General features: G+C 44.5%; 1 non-coding gene and 1 pseudogene across 1 annotated transcript; one reads left to right on the top strand and one right to left on the bottom strand.

Moving 5' to 3' along the window:
• Positions 1-1,648: 1,648 nt before the first annotated feature.
• On the bottom strand, positions 1,649-1,720 carry Trnat-ugu (transfer RNA threonine (anticodon UGU)). Its single transcript has one exon. It is a non-coding gene; the product is annotated as a tRNA-Thr (tRNA).
• Positions 1,721-13,284: 11,564 nt separating this feature from the next.
• The window catches only part of LOC144168226 (uncharacterized), a 56,482-nt pseudogene continuing 49,267 nt past the window's right edge, over positions 13,285-20,499 (top strand).

The following is a 20,499-nucleotide window of genomic DNA, read 5'->3' as shown; positions in this document are numbered from 1 at the left end:
CGACCAGAACTCAACGCTGGTCGACCACTCTCCACATGTTGTAGAGACTCGAGTCTTGGCCCTGAGGTTTAAACGAAGGGTCACTTCACCCCGAGCAGTCGGAGTGGCTTTTGTCGATCACTCTCGACATGTCGTAGGTACTCGAGTTACGCACGGGAATTAAAAAGAAGGTCCCCTTCACCCCGAGCCATCGGAGAAGCGTTGGATACCTCTGGTCGACCACCCCGACCTATCGTAGACGCTCGAGTCACGCCCCGGGGGTTAAAAAGATGGTGCCCTTCATCCCGAGTAGGCGGACTGGTTCTGGCTACCACGCCCAAGAACAGGAAAAAAATTACCTAGACATAAATACCCAAGAAAGTGGAGGGCGAAGATAGCCCCGCCGATAGCGTAGTGGTAATCGCACGAGACGCGTATTCTGAAGGTCGTGGGTTCGAATCCGACAAGGTGGGCATTTTTTCTCCACTTTCTTTCTTTACAAATTGTTTATCTGTTTGAATGACCTACCACGTCCTCCCCTTTGCTTTCCGAGGTTTTCTTGACCGCCAGGTCTTATTTCTGTCTTATTTCAACGAGCCCCTCATTTCATGTACATATATATATATGTAAATATAAATATATATATATATATATATATATATATAGTCGTGAAGTAGAGTCCTTAGTTGCTGCAGGAATACGCACAAAGTAGAAGTACGCTCTTCGGAGACTTTATTTCCAACGTTTCGACCTGCGACAGGTCTTCCTCAGGAATAAAAGATTTGGGTGAAATCGTACGGACGCAGAGTGGGTGAAATCGGTGAAATCGGTGAGTAGGTGATTTGGGTGAAATCGTACGGACTCTGAGTCCGTACGATTTTACCCAAATCTTTCGTTCCTCAGGAAGACTTGTCTCAGGTCGATACGTTGGCAATAAAGTCTCCGAAGAGCGTACTTCTACTTTGTGCGTATATATATATATATATATATATATATATATATATATATATATATATATATATATAGTAAGGCAATGAGGGGCTCGTTGAGGAAATACAGAAAGATAGGTCAGCAGTCTACAACGCCAAAGGAGGCATAGGGGTGTGGTTAGGCTCTTTTCTTTTTCAGTACAGTTAATTAAGTAAACATTTTTTTTAATTATACAGAAGAAAGAAAGAAAGAAAAACACGCGCCCAGAGTGGGGACCGAACCCACGCCTTTCGATTACATGTCGAATGCCTTACCAATTCGGCTATCTGGGCGACTGTGTTCTCCTTCACTTTCTGGGGTATTTATATTTACTAGAAGTGTATCTGACGCTTGAGGGTGGTAGCCAGCGCCACTCTGACTGCACGGGGAGAAGGGGACCTTCTTTTCAACCCCCGGGGCGTGACTCGAACGTCTACAGCCTGTCATGAGCGGGCTACTGGCGGAAAGCCCTCTTATGCTACCTAGGCATCAAAGCTGCCTGAACCGAGACCCTCGCTAGGCTTTCGCAGAATAACATATTAAGGCAATGAGGGGCTCGTTGAGGAAATACAGAAAGATAGGTGAGCAGTCTACAACGCCAAAGGAGGCATAGGGGTGTGGTTAGGCTCTTTTCTTTTTCACTACAGTTAATTAAGTAAACATTTTTTTTAATTATACAGAAGAAAGAAAGAAAAACACGTGCCCAGAGTGGGGACCGAACCCACGCCTTTCGATTACATGTCGAATGCCTTACCAATTCGGCTATCTGGGCGACTGTGTTCTCCTTCACTTTCTGGGCTATTTATATTTACTAGAAGTGTATCTGACGCTTGAGGGTGGTAGCCAGCGCCACTCTGACTGCACGGGGGAGAAGGGGACCTTCTTTTCAACCCCCGGGGCGTGACTCGAACGTCTACAGCCTGTCATGAGCGGGCTACTGGCGGGAAGCCCTCTTATGCTACCTAGGCATCAAAGCTGCCTGAACCGAGACCCTCGCTAGGCTTTCGCAGAATAATATAATAAGGCAATGAGGGGCTCGTTGAGGAAATACAGAAAGATAGGCCAGCAGTCTACAACGCCAACGGAGGCATAGGGGTGTGGTTAGGCTCTTTTCTTTTTCACTACAGTTAATTAAGTAAACATTTTTTTAATTATAGAGAAGAAAGAAAGAAAGAAAAAAATTGCCCCCCCCCTCCCCGAATGGAATCGTGAGGAAGTGCGAACGCATTTCTTGCGCCGAGAGTACACGGCGTAGTAATTCTGACATCGCCTTGAGAGGCGCCCAGCCAGCGAACGGTCTAAACAGGAGCAGAGCGAGCAGGAGACTGTAGCGAGAGAGCGCGCGCGAGCCGACCCACGGAGGTCTGCCGGTTTATCGCTGTATATATAGGGGGGTACGCCGCGCCGAGCCAGGTGGCTGAGAGAGGAGGCGAGCGCAAGGGGAGAGGGACAGCGGCGCACGGAAGCTGCAGCCGAGCGAGGGGAGAGGAGGTGCGGGTGCGTGACGGCACGGCGCGGGGAGGGAGAGTGACACACAGCGGCGCACGGCAGCTGCCGGGGAGATGAGGTGGAGTATGTGACGTCACGGCGCGGGGAAGGGAGAGGGACGCGCGCGGCCCACGCCGTCGCGCCGCGAGGAGCGGTGAGGGGCGTGTCGTCACGTGGTGAGTGACGTCACTGCGCCGTTGCTACCGACGCTCCTCTCCGCTCCACGCCGTTGCTAGGGGATAGGAGGACTGCGGACGGACGGCGCCGCCGGCGGTGGAAGGTTTGGGGTCGCTTATAAAGTGCATTGCACTTAAAACACGCGCCCAGAGTGGGGACCGAACCCACGCCTTTCGATTACATGTCGAATGCCTTACCATTTCGGCTATCTGGGCGACTGTGTTCTCCTTCACTTTCTGGGCTATTTATATTTACTAGAAGTGTATCTGACGCTTGAGGGTGGTAGCCAGCGCCACTCTGACAGCACGGGGAGAAGGGGACCTTCTTTTCAACCCCCGGGGCGTGACTCGAACGTCTACAGCCTGTCATGAGCGGGCTACTGGCGGGAAGCCCTCTTATGCTACCGTGTTTTTCTTTCTTTCTTTCTTCTGTATAATTAAAAAAAAAATGTTTACTTAATTAACTGTAGTGAAAAAGAAAAGAGCCTAACCACACCCCTATGCCTCCTTTGGCGTTGTAGACTGCTGACCTATCTTTCTGTATTTCCTCAACGAGCCCCTCATTGCCTTACTATATTATTCTGCGAAAGCCTAGCGAGGGTCTCGGTTCAGGCAGCTTTGATGCCTAGGTAGCATAAGAGGGCTTCCCGCCAGTAGCCCGCTCATGACAGGCTGTAGACGTTCGAGTCACGCCCCGGGGGTTGAAAAGAAGGTCCCCTTCTCCCCGTGCAGTCAGAGTGGCGCTGGCTACCACCCTCAAGCATCAGATACACTTCTAGTAAATATAAATAGCCCAGAAAGTGAAGGAGAACACAGTCGCCCAGATAGCGGAATTGGTAAGGCATTCAACGTGTAATCGAAAGGCGTGGGTTCGGTCCCCACTCTGGGCGCGTGTTTTTCTTTCTTTCTTTCTTCTGTATAATTAAAAAAAATGTTTACTTAATTAACTGTAGTGAAAAAGAAAAGAGCCTAACCACACCCATATGCCTCCTTCGGCATTGTAGACTGCTGACCATGGAGGAAAGAATACTCAGGAGAGGCCCCTAGCATCCCAATGCATTGCAAAAAGTGTGGAGGAAGTTACGTCATTTTTTTTGAGCCCATGGACAATGTTGCTTACTTGTTTACAACTGCGGCGGCCAAATTTGGGCAAATAAAACTGACAAATTTTTAAGGCGCTTGGTATGTCGCTGCCTCGCTACGCTTCCAAACCAGCGCATTCGCTACGACAAACGTTTTTAGATTAGACCAGTTTGAAAACTCCGCCGTCGGAGGCGGCCTTAACTTGTATCCCGCGAGCCTGTTGCTATGACGACGACAAACGCTACTTTGCTAGGCTTAAGAGCTGAAAAATCGTCCTTCTATCTCAAAAACGAAGGCCGTTTTTGATTTAAACTTTGGGTGAGTGTTAGAATGGGCAAATTGAAGGCGAAATCAACAGCTTAGAACATTATATCGCACCGAGGAATTAGCGACGAAGCTGTTTTCGCTTCGAAGCGGGAGGGCAGGGCGACGCCATGTTAGTCAAATGAAACCGAACACAGCAAAGGATGATGGGATAGAGTGCTGGGCTCTGTGGGCTCAAGTCATGGCGGGACTCGGCTTCACACATGTGACGTCAGGGCCTCTCCTAACCTTTTCTTTCCTCCATGCTGCTGACCTATCTTTCTGTATATATATATATATTATATATATATATATATATATATACAGAAAGATAGGTCGGCAGTCTACGACGCCAAAATAGGCATAGGGGCGTGGTTAGGCTCTTTTTTATACATACACACACATATATATATATATATATATATATATATATATAACACAGAAATAAGGGTTGGCAGTCGAGAAAACCTCGGAAAGCAAAGGGGAGGATGTGGTAGATCATTGAAACAGATTAAGAATTTGGAAAGAAAGAAAGAAAGTGAAGAAAAAATGCCCGCCAGGTGGGATCCGAACCCACGACCTCCAGAATACCGGTCTGGTGCGATAACCACTACGCTACCGGCGGGGCGATTTTCCCATTCACTTTCTGGGGTATTTATGTTAGGTATGTTTGTTTCCTGTGCTTGGGGGTGGTAGCCAGCGCCATTCGGACTAATCGGGGTGAAGGGGACCTTCTTTTTAACCCCCGGGTCGTGACTCGAGTGTCTACGACATGTCCAGAGTGGTCGACCAGCTTTGAACCCTCTTAAGCTCCCTTTGGCACCAAGACTGCCAGAACAGAGGCCCTCGCTATGCATGTAGCGAATCAGAATAGGAAATGAGGGGCTCGTTGAAAATAACACAGAAATAAGGGTTGGCAGTCGAGAAAACCTCGGAAAGCAAAGGGGAGGATGTGGTAGATCATTGAAACAGATTAAGAATTTGGAAAGAAAGAAAGAAAGTGAAGAAAAAATGCCCGCCAGGTGGGATCCGAACCCACGACCTCCAGAATACCGGTCTGGTGCGATAACCACTACGCTACCGGCGGGGCGATTTTCCCATTCACTTTCTGGGGTATTTATGTTAGGTATGTTTGTTTCCTGTGCTTGGGGGTGGTAGCCAGCGCCATTCGGACTAATCGGGGTGAAGGGGACCTTCTTTTTAACCCCCGGGTCGTGACTCGAGTGTCTACGACATGTCCAGAGTGGTCGACCAGCTTTGAACCCTCTTAGGCTCCCTTTGGCACCAAGACTGCCAGAACAGAGGCCCTCGCTATGCATGTAGCGAATCAGAATAGGAAATGAGGGGCTCGTTGAAAATAACACAGAAATAAGGGTTGGCAGTCGAGAAAACCTCGGAAAGCAAAGGGGAGGATGTGGTAGATCATTGAAACAGATTAAGAATTTGGAAAGAAAGAAAGAAAGTGAAGAAAAAATGCCCGCCAGGTGGGATCCGAACCCACGACCTCCAGAATACCGGTCTGGTGCGATAACCACTACGCTACCGGCGGGGCGATTTTCCCATTCACTTTCTGGGGTATTTATGTTAGGTATGTTTGTTTCCTGTGCTTGGGGGTGGTAGCCAGCGCCATTCGGACTAATCGGGGTGAAGGGGACCTTCTTTTTAACCCCCGGGTCGTGACTCGAGTGTCTACGACATGTCCAGAGTGGTCGACCAGCTTTGAACCCTCTTAAGCTCCCTTTGGCACCAAGACTGCCAGAACAGAGGCCCTCGCTATGCATGTAGCGAATCAGAATAGGAAATGAGGGGCTCGTTGAAAATAACACAGAAATAAGGGTTGGCAGTCGAGAAAACCTCGGAAAGCAAAGGGGAGGATGTGGTAGATCATTGAAACAGATTAAGAATTTGGAAAGAAAGAAAGAAAGTGAAGAAAAAATGCCCGCCAGGTGGGATCCGAACCCACGACCTCCAGAATACCGGTCTGGTGCGATAACCACTACGCTACCGGCGGGGCGATTTTCCCATTCACTTTCTGGGGTATTTATGTTAGGTATGTTTGTTTCCTGTGCTTGGGGGTGGTAGCCAGCGCCATTCGGACTAATCGGGGTGAAGGGGACCTTCTTTTTAACCCCCGGGTCGTGACTCGAGTGTCTACGACATGTCCAGAGTGGTCGACCAGCTTTGAACCCTCTTAAGCTCCCTTTGGCACCAAGACTGCCAGAACAGAGGCCCTCGCTATGCATGTAGCGAATCAGAATAGGAAATGAGGGGCTCGTTGAAAATAACACAGAAATAAGGGTTGGCAGTCGAGAAAACCTCGGAAAGCAAAGGGGAGGATGTGGTAGATCATTGAAACAGATTAAGAATTTGGAAAGAAAGAAAGAAAGTGAAGAAAAAATGAAGACCGGTATTCTGGAGGTCGTGGGTTCGGATCCCACCTGGCGGGCATTTTTTCTTCACTTTCTTTCTTTCTTTCCAAATTCTTAATCTGTTTCAATGATCTACCACATCCTCCCCTTTGCTTTCCGAGGTTTTCTCGACTGCCAACCCTTATTTCTGTGTTATTTTCAACGAGCCCCTCATTTCCTATTCTGATTCGCTATATATATATATATATATATATATATAGCTGATACGACGCTCTATATCGTACACCCTTCTTCCGCCAGTGCCAAACGCTGAGGCAATCTTCTGCACAATCATTTGCAACGGCGTTACATTAGTAGTCGGCTGTGTTTATCGTAGCCCCTCTTCTGACAACGACTGTATGACAAACATTCACGATTTTCTTGGACACCATATTCGTAGCTCCCGTATAATTCTCATGGGTGACTTTAACCTTCCCGATATAGATTGGACTAACATGTGCCACACATCTCCGGGTTCAAATGCTCTCATATTTAATGCTGCATTTTAACCTCCGCCAAGTTGTACAGCAACCGACACGTCTTCAAGGCGCAGCATCAAGCATCCTAGACCTAATCTTTCTCAGCCATCAGTTTGAACAACCGCAGTACCAAGCCAACGTTGTAGATGGTATCTCAGACCACAATATGCCAATTTTTCGTCTTACACTCGACCTTCCCCTACGCATGCGTTCTACCGGAGCGCCGGTAGCTAATTTCCGTCAAGCGGATGACGGTTCCATATTAACCTACCTTGCGCATGAATTTCCCACGTTCTTAGAAATGGCTGGAAAGCCCAGCACACACGTCAATACGCTATGGCTTCAGTTTAAGAGCATCGTGTCACATTGTATGAACAACTTCATTCCCCTGAGACAAACACGGCCCCGCAAAAATAATCCGTGGATCACACGCGAAGTGATACATGCCAAAAGAAAGGTCAAGAGGTTACGTAAATGTTCGAAGAAAAACAAAGCGAGCTCTCCTAATGCACCTAACCTGAGACGCGCAATCGCAAACTTCAAGTCCAAATTAAAAGAAGCAAAAGAGAACTACTCTAAAAATACGCTCCCTTCATTCATAAAAAATAACCCATGTAGATTTTGGAAACACATCCGCCCTCCTAGAACAGACACCCCGGATTTTTCTCCAGAAGAAAAAAAAGCTAAGCTAATTATTACAATAATTTCTTTGACTCTGTATTCACAAAACATAACAGAAATACCCCAGATCTCCCTTTCGCCCATGGTATTTTAATTGACCCCTTGATTATCACTGATGATGAAATTTTGAACCTCGTGCTGAACTTCGATCCTAAAAAAGCATGCGGGCCCGATGAAATCCCCAACAATTTTCTCAGACGTGATGCGGAATGGTGCAGCCAGTATCCAGGACTGGTCTTCCGTAAGTCTGTATCTTCTTCAAAGCTTCCGGATGATTGGAAAAAAGCAAAGGTCGCACCGATACCTAAAACAGGCAATAGCGAAGACCCATCTGATTTCAGACCCATCTCACTCACTAGCACATCATGTAAATTACTTGAACACATCTTTCTGAAGCACATAACACTATTCCTAGAGACAAAAGGCACCTTATCCCCTTACCAACACGGATTTAGAAAAGGGCTATCCACAGCAACGCAACTAACTGAAGTTGTACATGACCTCGCATTTTCTATTAATAACCGCTCGCAGACAGACTTGATACTGCTAGATTTTTCAAAAGCATTTGATTCAGTATGCCATAAAAAATTAAACGCAAAACTCAAAAGTATACTCGGTACCGGAAACCTAACAAACTGGATAGAATACTTTTTATATGGCCGCTCGCAATTTGTAATCTTTGAAAATGTACATTCAGATAGCATGCCCGTAACATCCGCAGTCCCCCAGGGCTCAGTTCTTGGCCCTCTGCTCTTTCTTATATTTATAAATGACATAACGACAAACATTTCTTGTAAAATCAAACTTTTTGCTGACGACTGAATTATGTACCAAGAAATCAACAGTTCCAAAGACCAGGTCGCTTTACAGGAATCTCTAAACCAACTTGATAACTGGTGTACCAAGTGGCAAATGAAGATTAACCTCAGAAAAACAGTGTGCATGACCGTAACGAGAAAGAAAGAACCCATGAATTACCCTTACAACATTAACGGCACGCAACTGGTGAAAGTACATCAACACAAATATTTAGGCGTAATTTTAACATCCAACCTCAAATGGGACTTACACATCACTCACATTACATCCACTGCGTTGCGCAAATTATTTTATATTAGAAGGTGTCTAAGGCTCGCACCAAAATCAACTAAGCTTCTTGCCTACACCACTTATGTCAGACCGGTATTAGAATACGCCAGCACCGTTTGGTTTCCTTATACGCTCACTAACATAAAAAGACTAGAAAAGGTACAGAGGCAAGCTGTAAGATTTATCTGCAATAAATTTAAACGTACTGACTCACCAAGTAATATGCTTTTGGGCTGTGGACTTCATACACTTCAGGTTAGAGCTAAACAAGCCCGTCTAAAATTTGTCTTTCAACTATTGCACAATCATTATAAAATCAACGCATACACGTTCATCCACCCTTCAGAATCCCGGCAAACAAGGCAAAAACACGCGCACACTTTGACTAAATATCCTTGCAATAATGACGCCTTCAAATATTCTTTCTTCCCGCTTGCTATACGAGAATGGAATCGCTTGGACCCATCGGTTACTAACACGAATTCACTTACTGATTTTTTGTCGAGAATCGCTAATATTACCAATTAAGAGGAAAGTGAAACATGCAACCCTAATTTTTATGAAATGTGGACTCGGGTGTTATGTATTCTGTACACTTACGGCGACCACCGCTAAACTTGCGTCTACATAACGTACAGCATCATGTTTAGTCACTGCGAATTTTGACTGTACTAACTTATCTGTAATGTATTTTCTTGGAATACAATATGTATGACTTGCCTCACAATGTTCCTTATCTTTCGTTTTCTTGCTTTGTAGTAAATACTATATACCCGCGTGCGCAAACTTTTCCCAGTGTTTTTACTTGATTACTCATCGTTCTGAGACTTTTTTTACGGTTCCGCTCGGCGCGGTATTGTTCGTTATGATTTGCGCAACGTATGGTTAATCTGTATACCAATCTCTTTTCTTTACACAAGTTGCTTTTTTTGGCTTATTTGAGTGCACTTTCCTTGTTGGCATCCTTTATAAACTGAGGAACCTCAAAATATTATGCTTGGATTATGCGTTGCTCAACCCTTCTACACGTTTCCCTTCCTTTGTATACTTTATAAATATGTGCAATCTAAAATATGACGCTTACACCACAGTTATTTAACCCTTGTTCTTGTTTTGACATTTTATTCTTATAACTGTTGTACTACCTACCGACTAAGTACTTTTGTATGTATATGAATTCACCCTTGTATGCCCGCCTGCCTTGGTCTCAAGAAGAGACTGGCAGTATTTCAAATAAATAATATATATATAAATATATATATATATATAATAATAATAATAATAATAAAATAATGTAACGTAACTAACGGTAAAAAAATTGTCTAACCATTCCCCTATGCCTTCTTTGGCCTTGTAGACTGCCGGCATTTCTTTCTGTATTTCCTAACGAGCCCCTCATTTTCCAAACCTTATTATCGTGCGAAAGCTTAGCGAGGGCCTCGGTTCTGGCAGCCTTGATGCCAAGGTAGCATAAGAGGGTTCCCCGCCAGTTGACCCGCTCATGACAGGCTGTAGACGTTTGAGTCACGCCCCGGGGGTTGAAAAGAAGGTCCCCTTCTCCCCGTGTAGTCTGAGTGGCGCTGGCTACCACCCTCGAGCGTCAGATACAGTTGTGGTAAATATAAATACCCCAGAAAGTGACGGAGAACACAGTCGCCCAGATAGCCGAATTGGTAAGGCATTCGAGATCTAATCGAAAGGCGTGGGTTCGGTCCCCACTCTGGGCGCGTGTTTTTCTTTCTTTCTTTCTCACGTGTTAATAATAATAATAAAAAAATAATGTAACGTCACTAACGGTAAAAAAATTGTCTAACCATTCCCCTATGCCTTCTTTGGCCTTGTAGACTGCCGGCATTTCTTTCTGTATTTCCTAACGAGCCCCTCATTTTCCAAACCTTATATATATATATATATATATATATATATATATATATATATATATATATATATATATATTGCCGGAAAATATTGCTTGGACACCGGCAAGTCGTACCAAAAAAAGAAAGACACACGTCGAAAAAAGCAACAGTTTAACGTTTCGGCCGAGGGGCCCGGCCTTCGTAAGAATGACGAAGGCCGGTCCCTCGGCCGAAACGTTAAACCTTTTCTTTTTTCGACGTGTGTCTTTCTTTTTGTTGCTATATATATATATATATGTATATATATATAGGGAACGAGAGGGCTTTGAAGATGGTCACCAGAGAAAAATAATACTTTGGAGAAGGTGGCGGCCTCAGACCTCTGCCAACGTTTCGACAAGAAGACTTGTCTTTTTCAAGGCATCAGGGTTCATCTCTGGCACACTGTTTTATAGATCCAGATTTAGTTGGAGAGAAAGCTGGAGGTCGTTAAAAGCGTGGCCGGAAGGAGGACAGCAGAGTGGGTCAACGCTCGGTTGAAAGGGGCGAAATAGTGAGAGAAAAAGGGAGGTGTGGTTCTTGTGACAGGACCTTGCAGTAGAGAAAGAGGGAAGACTACGCGAGAGTCGGAGAAAACAGGGGGGAACGGCTTAAGCTAGGCTATGGTGGGGCCGGGCGACCTCAAAGGAAGCTTCCGGGAAGATCGGGGACGAGATGGGCGTCTTGGGGGTGCAAATACAAGGTTACTGAACTGTGTGCAAGAGAGAAGACTCGTAAACAGCAACAGCCCGTATAGTTTGAAGACTTCTGACTGCGGAGGTCAGTGTTCACAGAAGAATAGAAGGGGTATGCGCGGGTGCAACTCACGCGGAGCTTTGCGGTACATGCAAGGACTTCTTTTCTCTTTTTTTGCGTGTGTGTGTGTGTAAAGTAGGTAGTAAGACCAAATGCCGAAGGTCGCGGGAGGCGCGTGCGCGTGGTATGTCGAAATCGGCTTGGAGCAACACAGAAAAAAAGGGGGGGGAAGAAAAGCACAGAAATTGTATTCAAGTATCAGAATTGGGGATGGGCAGGCAGGAATATTGCGAATGGAGATGCCCACTTTTTGTAAGAGCATTATTTTTCTGTTCGATTGAGATACCGTAAGGTTTCTAAGCTGCCTTTCGAAGCATTGATTCAAGCCGGCTCCAGGCAGTTGAATTTTTGGATTAAGTACGATTCTCTTTATTTCCAGTCCCTTGGAGACTTAAAGTTTGACTGCAGAATATAGAGCTTGAGATCATCGCAATTGTGGTTCGGCTGGTTGAAGTGTTGCGCGACTGCTATGGAAGCACTGTTATGAGTGTCGGCCCGATGTCCATTCAGGCGTAAGTTCATAGGTTGACTCGTTTCTCCATTGTACTGGTTTTGACAGAATGAGCATTCTAGCATATACACAATGTTAGAAGAATTGCAAGTGAAGCTGGAATAATTCTTGTGAACGTATTGGCTGGCAGTGCTATGGACAATGCAATCCGTCTGCAGATGTTTGCAGGTCTTGAATCTAGGGCGGAGGCAAGGGCTGATGACTGGTTCTTGGGAAGCGCTAATTTTGGCATGCACTAAAATGTCTTTAAGGTTCTTGTTTCTTCTGTAGGTGACTCTTGGGGCTTCCGGAAACGTATTTTTAAGTCGGTCATTACTGGCTAGAATGGGGTAGTATTTCCGAAGGATGTTGTTTATGTTAGGGAGCACATTTGAGAATTTGGTTATTAAGGCTGGTGGTCGGGCGCTTTCGTTTTGACGTTGTTGCTTGAGCACTTTGTCCCTTTCTAAAAGGTGTTTTATATAGTCTGTGTTATCACTGCATACTCTTCTTAGTCTGGTAGCCTGTCCCACAAAGATACCTTGTTTGCAGTGTCGTGGGTGATGACTAGTGTAGTCTAAGTACTGTTGCCTGTCCGTTGGTTTCCTTTAAAGTGTGGTTTTCAGTGGTTTCATATATATATATATATATATATATATATATATATATATATATATTTATATATATATATATATATGCACTTGGTCCTCAGCTTACATCAAACTTCCATTCTACGTTGCCTTCGTCCTGTTCTTTCTTCTGCTCACATATTATTTACCTTTAGTTGATACTACTGGACACCTTGCTTTTGGTTTTGGCTCAGTATTTGCTCCCTTTCTAAGTTCATTTAGAATTTATTTACAAGAAACCTTTATCACCACGAGAAAATTTTTGTAGGGGGAGACATGCAACATGTACAAGGAAGAAGAGACAAATACATTCATACATTCATACTGGTTTTCAAAAGCACTAATTCGTTTTGGTACAAACGGGAAAAAACAGACATCAATGTTTCGTATTCTAACCAATTCCTGTGGCCACAAATTTTAGTAACGTATTGTTTTCAGAGAAAAAGGACAAGAAAAAGCAAATGTCTATTTATTGAAAATGGAAAATATAAAAAAAGGAATGAAATGTCAACAATTCCCACACAAAAATTCCTGTTACAAAAACTGGGCAGTCATACATATAGCGAAAATATTTTGTTATAAATTATGACAATCAGTATCACAATAGTTTGGTAGCTTCGGTTTCCTTAGAAGCATTTTATGATATTTGAGTACAACCATTACTTTAGGTTGTGCCAGTTTTACTATTTACTATGTAGCGTAAATGACTACACAAAATTACAGAATTTTCATGCGTTCAAGAGATCAATGTTCAATGCCATCCTTGAGTTTAATTTGTGTCAAGTTTTCCCGCAGAATGACCACAAGGCAAGCTCTCTACTTCGTATTCGTAACGTCCAAATATTCGTTCTTGTTTGAATCGCAATCCTGTTTAGAAATGGACGTTGCTTTTTCGTGCAAATGAGAATTCTTGCTCCAGAGTGAAGATGGACATTTATTATGATAACAGCTGTATGTAAAGAACTATTAACATCAGTTTTATCTAATTGAAGGCTTTGTCAAAAAAGAGCCCTGCTATACCTGAAAACTTACAGCTATACACATACACCGGGCGTGTATATGAACGAAGTAAGGCCTTAGCAGTATCAGGCTATTGTCCATTGTAATATTCAAGACGATGGACAGTGCCCTTAAATTGACATTTTTGTACGATGGTAAATAAAAAAGGCGCTAATATTTTTATACAAACCAAACGCATCTTCGTAAGTGGGGCATATATAAAAAAACTTGTCACTTGTTCGCCGTAAAGACGTGATTTGAGTGTGCATTAAACACTAATTAAAAAATTTGCAAATCAAAACGGCTTTCGACAAACTCTAAAGGTCGATAAACTCATTGTGCGTTATGATGAGACAATAGGAGTTTGTTTTCTATTTATTCTTTATTCGCTTGTATGTTTTGTGGGTGTCATGCACATGTTTTCTTGGGATTTGTACGAGAGGAATTTGAAAAACCATTGGTCATTATTCGCACCCGCAACAGCAGCAATTCTTTCAGGGAGTTCAACCTCAAGGTGACTACCGTGCAGGTACAAGAAAGTAAATTGAAGTTCAAACCTGATTGTTTTGGCAGCGCTCCCTGCCAGTGTGTCTGTGTGATAAAAGGCCCCGCAAAGCAGTGTATAGAACACGAGTGAAGCTTTTTCTGCAGGACACGCCGAAAGCAATGTTGAGGTGGCTTGGCTTCATACTTGTATGGTTATTGCTTGTGGGGGCTGCTTGTTGTCAAGATAGCTGCCCTTCGAGTAGTAACTGGACTGAGCACAAGGTAGGCTGCCTTTGTTTCTTAGAAGTTATTGGATGCTTTATAATAATTGGACAGTTTATTTTCCACAAGCAAAGCGTCCGACGAAAGAAGTGTCGACAGCTACAATTGTTTACTAAAAATAAGTGGTATCGCAAGAATTGTGGCCTGAAAACGATGATTTTAACCAGAAAGCTGAGCATTGGGGTCACAGAAGTCACGACGCCTTTGCCTGTAGCATTCTGTTTACTTTATGTACAATGGCTGAGAAGCCCTTCGATTAGCGAACTTGATGCTCCCTAGGACATAGAAAGAACACAATTTTCCTTTGTAGCAAGAAAACTGCAAATTCATTAAGGCAACATTTACTTTAGTTGCAGCCGCGCTTTATATTTTAAAGACGACCGCAATATTCTTCATTAAAAAAAATCCACTTCCTCAGTTCCTTAAAAGGTACTATTTACTACAAGGGCGAAGGTACGAGGTACTTAGCAATTACAAATATGCGCACGAACGATGTATAACCGTTTGGCTCTTGGTTAGGTGAATCAAAGTGCTTAGCTTGGTCACGGCATGATGTGACAAACGGTTGAAATGCGCCTGCGACTTCCAGTATAAAATCCTGAAATGTGAGAACAAAGCTCCTAGAAAGAAGTTCTGCGCTCCCCGTTTTAAAAAATCATTGCTTTGTAATACGCTCACTCTTTATTTATTTCCGTATTACCAAAAATAGCTTTTAAAAAGTTGTTATTGGCGTTGCTATAAATACCCCATTACAAATAAAATGCCTAATTCAGTTAGATGAAAACACCAGCTGAGCCCCTGAAGGGTGCCCAGTCCCCCTTCAATTTTTGGTGTGAGTTGTAGGCCTGTAATTCCCCGTAACAAGAAATAGCCTGTGTTATACCTTATTGGTTTTTTAAATTTTATAGACTTTTGTTGATTGAAAATAGTGCTGATGAAGTATTATAAATTATTCAGTTTATAAATTAGTTAGGCCTGAAAGCATAAGGCAATTAGTCAGATATGACGGCGATTGGCCGGCCACAGTGCGGTGTTCATAGAGAAATAGTGAACAATTTCTATGTAATTGTAGTTCCTAATAGGAGATACGTTCTCGTATATAAGAAGTAATGTCTGCTTCTCTTGCCATAAAATTATAGGCCGATTCTTAAGCAAGCACTCGACACCCATTTACGCCGAAATACACCAATGTACCTTATAATACGGGGCGAAATATTCTGATGATTAAGTATTTCCCGAATTCCCGACTTGACTAAAAATATCCGTAGCAACATAACAATTGCCAGTTTGCCATGAGATTTGGTCATTATCACAGCTTGCACGTAGATAATTTTAAAGATAACAAAAGCAAAAATATATAAAACACAGCAACAATTCAACGAGTTTTACAGTTGAGGTCTATATGCTACCATAAGGAAATGGCTCAGATCTAGGAATTCTAAACACATAACGAGCAAACTTAAAAACTACGCAAACCGTTTTTGTGAATGTTTTCCTTTGCTTTGGATTTGCAGTGTACTGTCCAGCTACATATACTAAATGAATAAATTCAGCTTTTCCCCTGTGGTGAAACGCACGCACAGAATGAAATATAGCACTATAACATTGCCGTGACTATGGACGCTAAGCAAGCAGCCATTAAACACAGCCTAGCCACGAGGTTTTCTTGCACTGAAGCACGCTCTCCAACGAACCACCCGGCTGTGAGCGAACAAGCGCAGGTGTTTCACTTTTACGTAGTTCCTCTAACCACAGATTTGTGGCTACGAGCAAGCTTTGCGATTAGAAACAAAGTGCAGTTAGCCCTCCTCCTGCATAACGTCACTTCCGACTGGAGTAATGATCTTGAAAGTGACAGTAATTAGAAATTCTGCTCTTAATAAACAATATATTTCTTTTTGTTACAATTTTAATGAATATAAACAACGATCTGTTGCATGTTCCCCTTCTGTTCTCTAAATGTCATTGTAATCTAGCGGTGTATAACTTTCGTGTAATCTTCGCATCGCAACGGTTGCTATTGTGTTTTTATCTGTTGCTGTTGCTGTTGTGGCTGCTGTTGTGATTACCAACTAGCCGGAACCCTCACGCTCTTAGGTTTCATCTGCATTGAGGACGTTCTTATTTCCTCGCCATGCGGAATTTTTGTGTTTCTTTGGGTTTACATTTCTGGCGTACTTCCGTGTACGGCTACAATTGAACGCTTCCGCTAACGTTGATGTTATTAAATATATCCCCACAGAGAGAGCCGACAAGTCGGGAAACGTGTCCGGTGTTATGAGTGTTTCCTTCCAATAGATGAGTAGCAAGGGTTTCCCATTAGCAATACCTTTCTTACTGGTACAGTGATTGAAAGCTTTGGACAATCGCCTTCTTACCGGTACATATTCGCGAAGTATTTACACATGCTTTGGTGCTGTGTGACGGAGAATTTCGCGCCAGTTAGTTTGTGATAAAATTTCGACACTGAAAAAAAAGGACGAAGACACAAGCAGGAACACTTTAACAAGATGGACGCCAGTGTTAGGTGTTTTTTTGTTTCGTCCTCAATTCTTCGCTCATTTTTGTGTCGAATGTGCTACTCTTGCTCTTTCATGTCCCCATCGCTCCTCCAGACCTGTAGTGCGGCGAGTATTTCTTGGATTACAAGGGCAACGCTCCGGCATATATTTCGCTGGTTTCTTGTTGGTCCTGTATTCTTGTTTTCGTTCCTTACCTCCCGCATAAATGCTCTCGCTCAACCATTGCATGCTAATATTGTAATAAGCAGGATCAAACCACTACGGTAACCCTTGTTACAGAGCTTTAAATTGCATTTCGCAGAGGAAAACTGCCCCGCCTTCCTGGGTCGAACAATAACACCCAAAGCTAACAAGTGACCATGTTCTAGAAAGGGCTTGTGCGACTAAAATTTTCAAATCGGGAAACCCTATTCACGCACAGGATCTTTTAAAATTATATTAACTTGGCGCAGTCCCCCACTTTAGGAGCGATTGCTGGGATTTAGGAGCGATTAGGAGAATGCAGTGAGAGAGATGACCCCACAGCCGCCTATGCCGGCCACCTGCTCACCCTTCACCAGGCTCTCCTCTCTATTTTCTTTCTTCTGTCTCTGCTGGGTTAGGCGCTCCGCCTCCACGAATGCCAAGAAAGGGCTGGCAGAGTATCTTGCTTCACTCTTTATAGAGCCACTTGTATGAATTCAAGAGTCGTCGCAATGGTAATCGTAGCAGCCTTCGTTTACCGCTTCGCAGTCCAGGCACCGTCCCAGCTTAGTTTGGAGCAATATTTTAAAATAAAAAGCTGATGATAGGGCATGGGGCTGCAGCTTTTCTCAGAGAATTAAAATGATTTGAAATACCAGGTAACAAGACGAAGTCTTCAGATTAACACGTCTAACATTGTATTTCAGGAGGTAGTAAGGTCGACAAGAAAATAATGTGTCTCTGTGCGCAGTTTCGGGCTGCACATTCTTTATTGTGGAAATGAATTCAATGGAGAAAGCACTGCTACGAACAATTACTAATTCCATCTTCGCGGATGTTTTGCAAATAAATTTTAAGTTCTTTAATCTGTTCAACTGCGAACGCCAAAAGCTAGCTTGGCGTCAGTAACCTTGCTCGGTGCGAGGACGAAGACAGAAACGTAATCCAGCAAGAAGGGTCTGCGAATGATTTTGAAACTTCGCGCTGGATACCGACAGACACATCAATTTGTTCCTGAAGGGCGTTTTGAGCACACTAAATGAACACGCGAAATCGCTAGAATGGGTGGCCAGCGACATCTGTGCAAAGTATAGCACTTTGAAGGGCAGCAGAAAGCTCATACTTCCGTTGCAAAGCTTGTTGCCACGTTCACACCCTTTCCTGCCGTGTTTGTGGGCTCCGTCGTCTTTTGGTTGTAGGTCATTGATTCTCCGACGTGCGTCCCGAAGCAGAAATCTTGCAATTGCACGGCGTTTTCTCGCACCATTCCGGGGAAGGGAAGCGTTGTCTGCTCAGCGTGGACGGGTCGCTGCGGTGCGTTTGGGTAATTAACACTTGCTGCAGCACGCCTGACGCTACCGTGTTAGTCCGTATTTATTTACCCCCCTCCCCCTCAATCCGCGTTGGCCAGGCCAACATGACAAAGTGACGACGGCGACACCAACTTCCGATCTGGCAGACCGCATTGTCACACGACGCCGACGGCGACTCGAACACATGGGCCGATAGAAAGTACGGGTGGTGTGACTGGCTCGCTGTCCGAAGACACCTTCAATACCGATCAGCCGGATGGTCGTCGGAGATCGATCTGGAGCTGAAAACTGCGCCCAGACAACGTTCGTGCCGTAATGAGTTCATCTCTCTTATGTTCGTTCCTAGAGTGTAATAAACATAGTAATCTCCATGAAGTTCATACAACTCAACACCTGCACTGATGCGATACGTATTTCGGCTTACGGCGCTTCGGCTGTTCACCTTTGGCGGCCACTCGTTTCGCGGAGGTGCCAACTGCATATTCATGGGCGACCAGCAACGCTTCAAGAAAATATATCCTCAGTTATGAGCAGTAAAGGAGTTACGGAAGCTTTATTAGGTAATACGGAGTCAATATCGGCCAAATAATTTAGCGTACAGCGTAAAACAAAAGCACGGCGATCACTACTTACCCAATGCTAAATCGCAGCCGCAGCCTAAGCAGTAGGGCTGCTGGAGATCAGCTATGATGGCGGAATTATGAAACCTTACGGCGCAACTATTATTTAAGAAATTTTCTGGTGACCAGCCAGGAACCGTTGAATTTAAACAGAAAACATTGATGCGACAAAAAGGGTGGGTCTCGATTTAGCATACAGGTTATTTCGGCGCAACTGTTCGTTGTGTCATACCGCAGCGGGCAAAAAAGCCTCGCGCTCATTCGCCCAACGTCGCAGGTTTCAATCTAGACAGCACGTTTAAGGGCGCGGCCTTTTGGCGCTGGTCTCTGGTCCACGCAGCAAGATTATAACCTTGTTCCGTGGCCTTGGCTCGTGCCCTGGGCTCACAGCGTCGGCGTCGTCGTGACCGAACGAACGATGGGAAGACCGACGAGTGAAAAACAGCGAACGATTGCAAGACCGCACAGTGAAATTACGCAATGGGGAGTGTGTCGCAAAATTGGAAGGGGAGGGCGGTTCGCTGTGAAGCCGAGAGCCAGCGCTCTCCGAAAGTGTGCGGTGGGGAGTGTAACGGGCAGTATGTTGTGCCCGCACAAGGCGCTCGACGGCTAGAGGCTTGACGAAAACGTGTGGCAGGCGTGCGGGTGAATATTATCTGCGTTCGCTTAAGACGCAGTTCCGGGTCCCTTCCTGAGACCCACTTTACGCCGCCGACGTAGATGCTTATCATCGCTGCCGTCTAGAGAACCCAAGAGTGAGTGCATTGTCAGCGCACTGCTGCCGCGTATAGATATCGCATTAGGGAGCATCGGAATCGCCACCTGATATCTTTTTATTTTGCGTTGTTTGTTAAGTGGCATGGTTCACGTATCGCATTCCTGAATCCAAAACAACACTTTTTGGTTGAACTGTGAAACTACCATATAAAACTTCAATCAATCGCATAACCGCTGCCACTATTTCTTCATTTTAAACTCGTGCGCTGTTTATAGAAAACGACAATTGTACTTTCAGAGGAAGGAATACTGATGTGTGTATTTTATGAAATTGATGTGTCCTTATATAGACTAAACCACTTTCATTCCTTCCACTTAAATAAGACAACAGGGGAGCTTGTCGGTGGGTGGAGGGAAAAGGGGGAGAGGAGTTTACAGGCCGCAGCCGGCCACCAAATCTTGCCCATGTCGCAACTGGCAGTACTGAGCACGTAAAACAATAAATGAAATGCCCTTATAGAGAGAGAAGTGCCCCCAGGCTATTGTGGTAAAAAGCGAGGGTACAATATCTGTTTTGTGCAAACAAATACCGCAATCCTACAAACGGGCAGGCGGCTGCCCGAAGCTCACACTAACCCTCCAAAATCACTCGGAATATGCGTTACGGTGTACGTGTCAAGTTGAGAAACCCAGGGTCGCATAGGAGTGTCCAGGCAAGGGGGGGGGGGGGGGTATTTTGCAGGCGGAAATGAACGACCGACGCACTCTTAAAAATGTCTCTTAGCGAGCAACCCTTCGGCTGCTTTTTTGTTACGGTTATAAGTGTTTAAAACGATTCGGAAGAACGGAATGGAATAGTAATACTTCCTGTGTGCGTGCAGATTTGGCG

Source organism: Haemaphysalis longicornis, unplaced genomic scaffold (assembly GCF_048455015.1).
Source record: "Haemaphysalis longicornis isolate Haplotype H1 unplaced genomic scaffold, Haemaphysalis longicornis Haplotype H1 scaffold_2, whole genome shotgun sequence".
NCBI lineage: Eukaryota > Metazoa > Arthropoda > Arachnida > Ixodida > Ixodidae > Haemaphysalis > Haemaphysalis longicornis.
The sequence above is the reverse complement of the archived record's forward strand: the minus strand, read 5'-3'. Positions and strand labels throughout refer to the sequence as shown.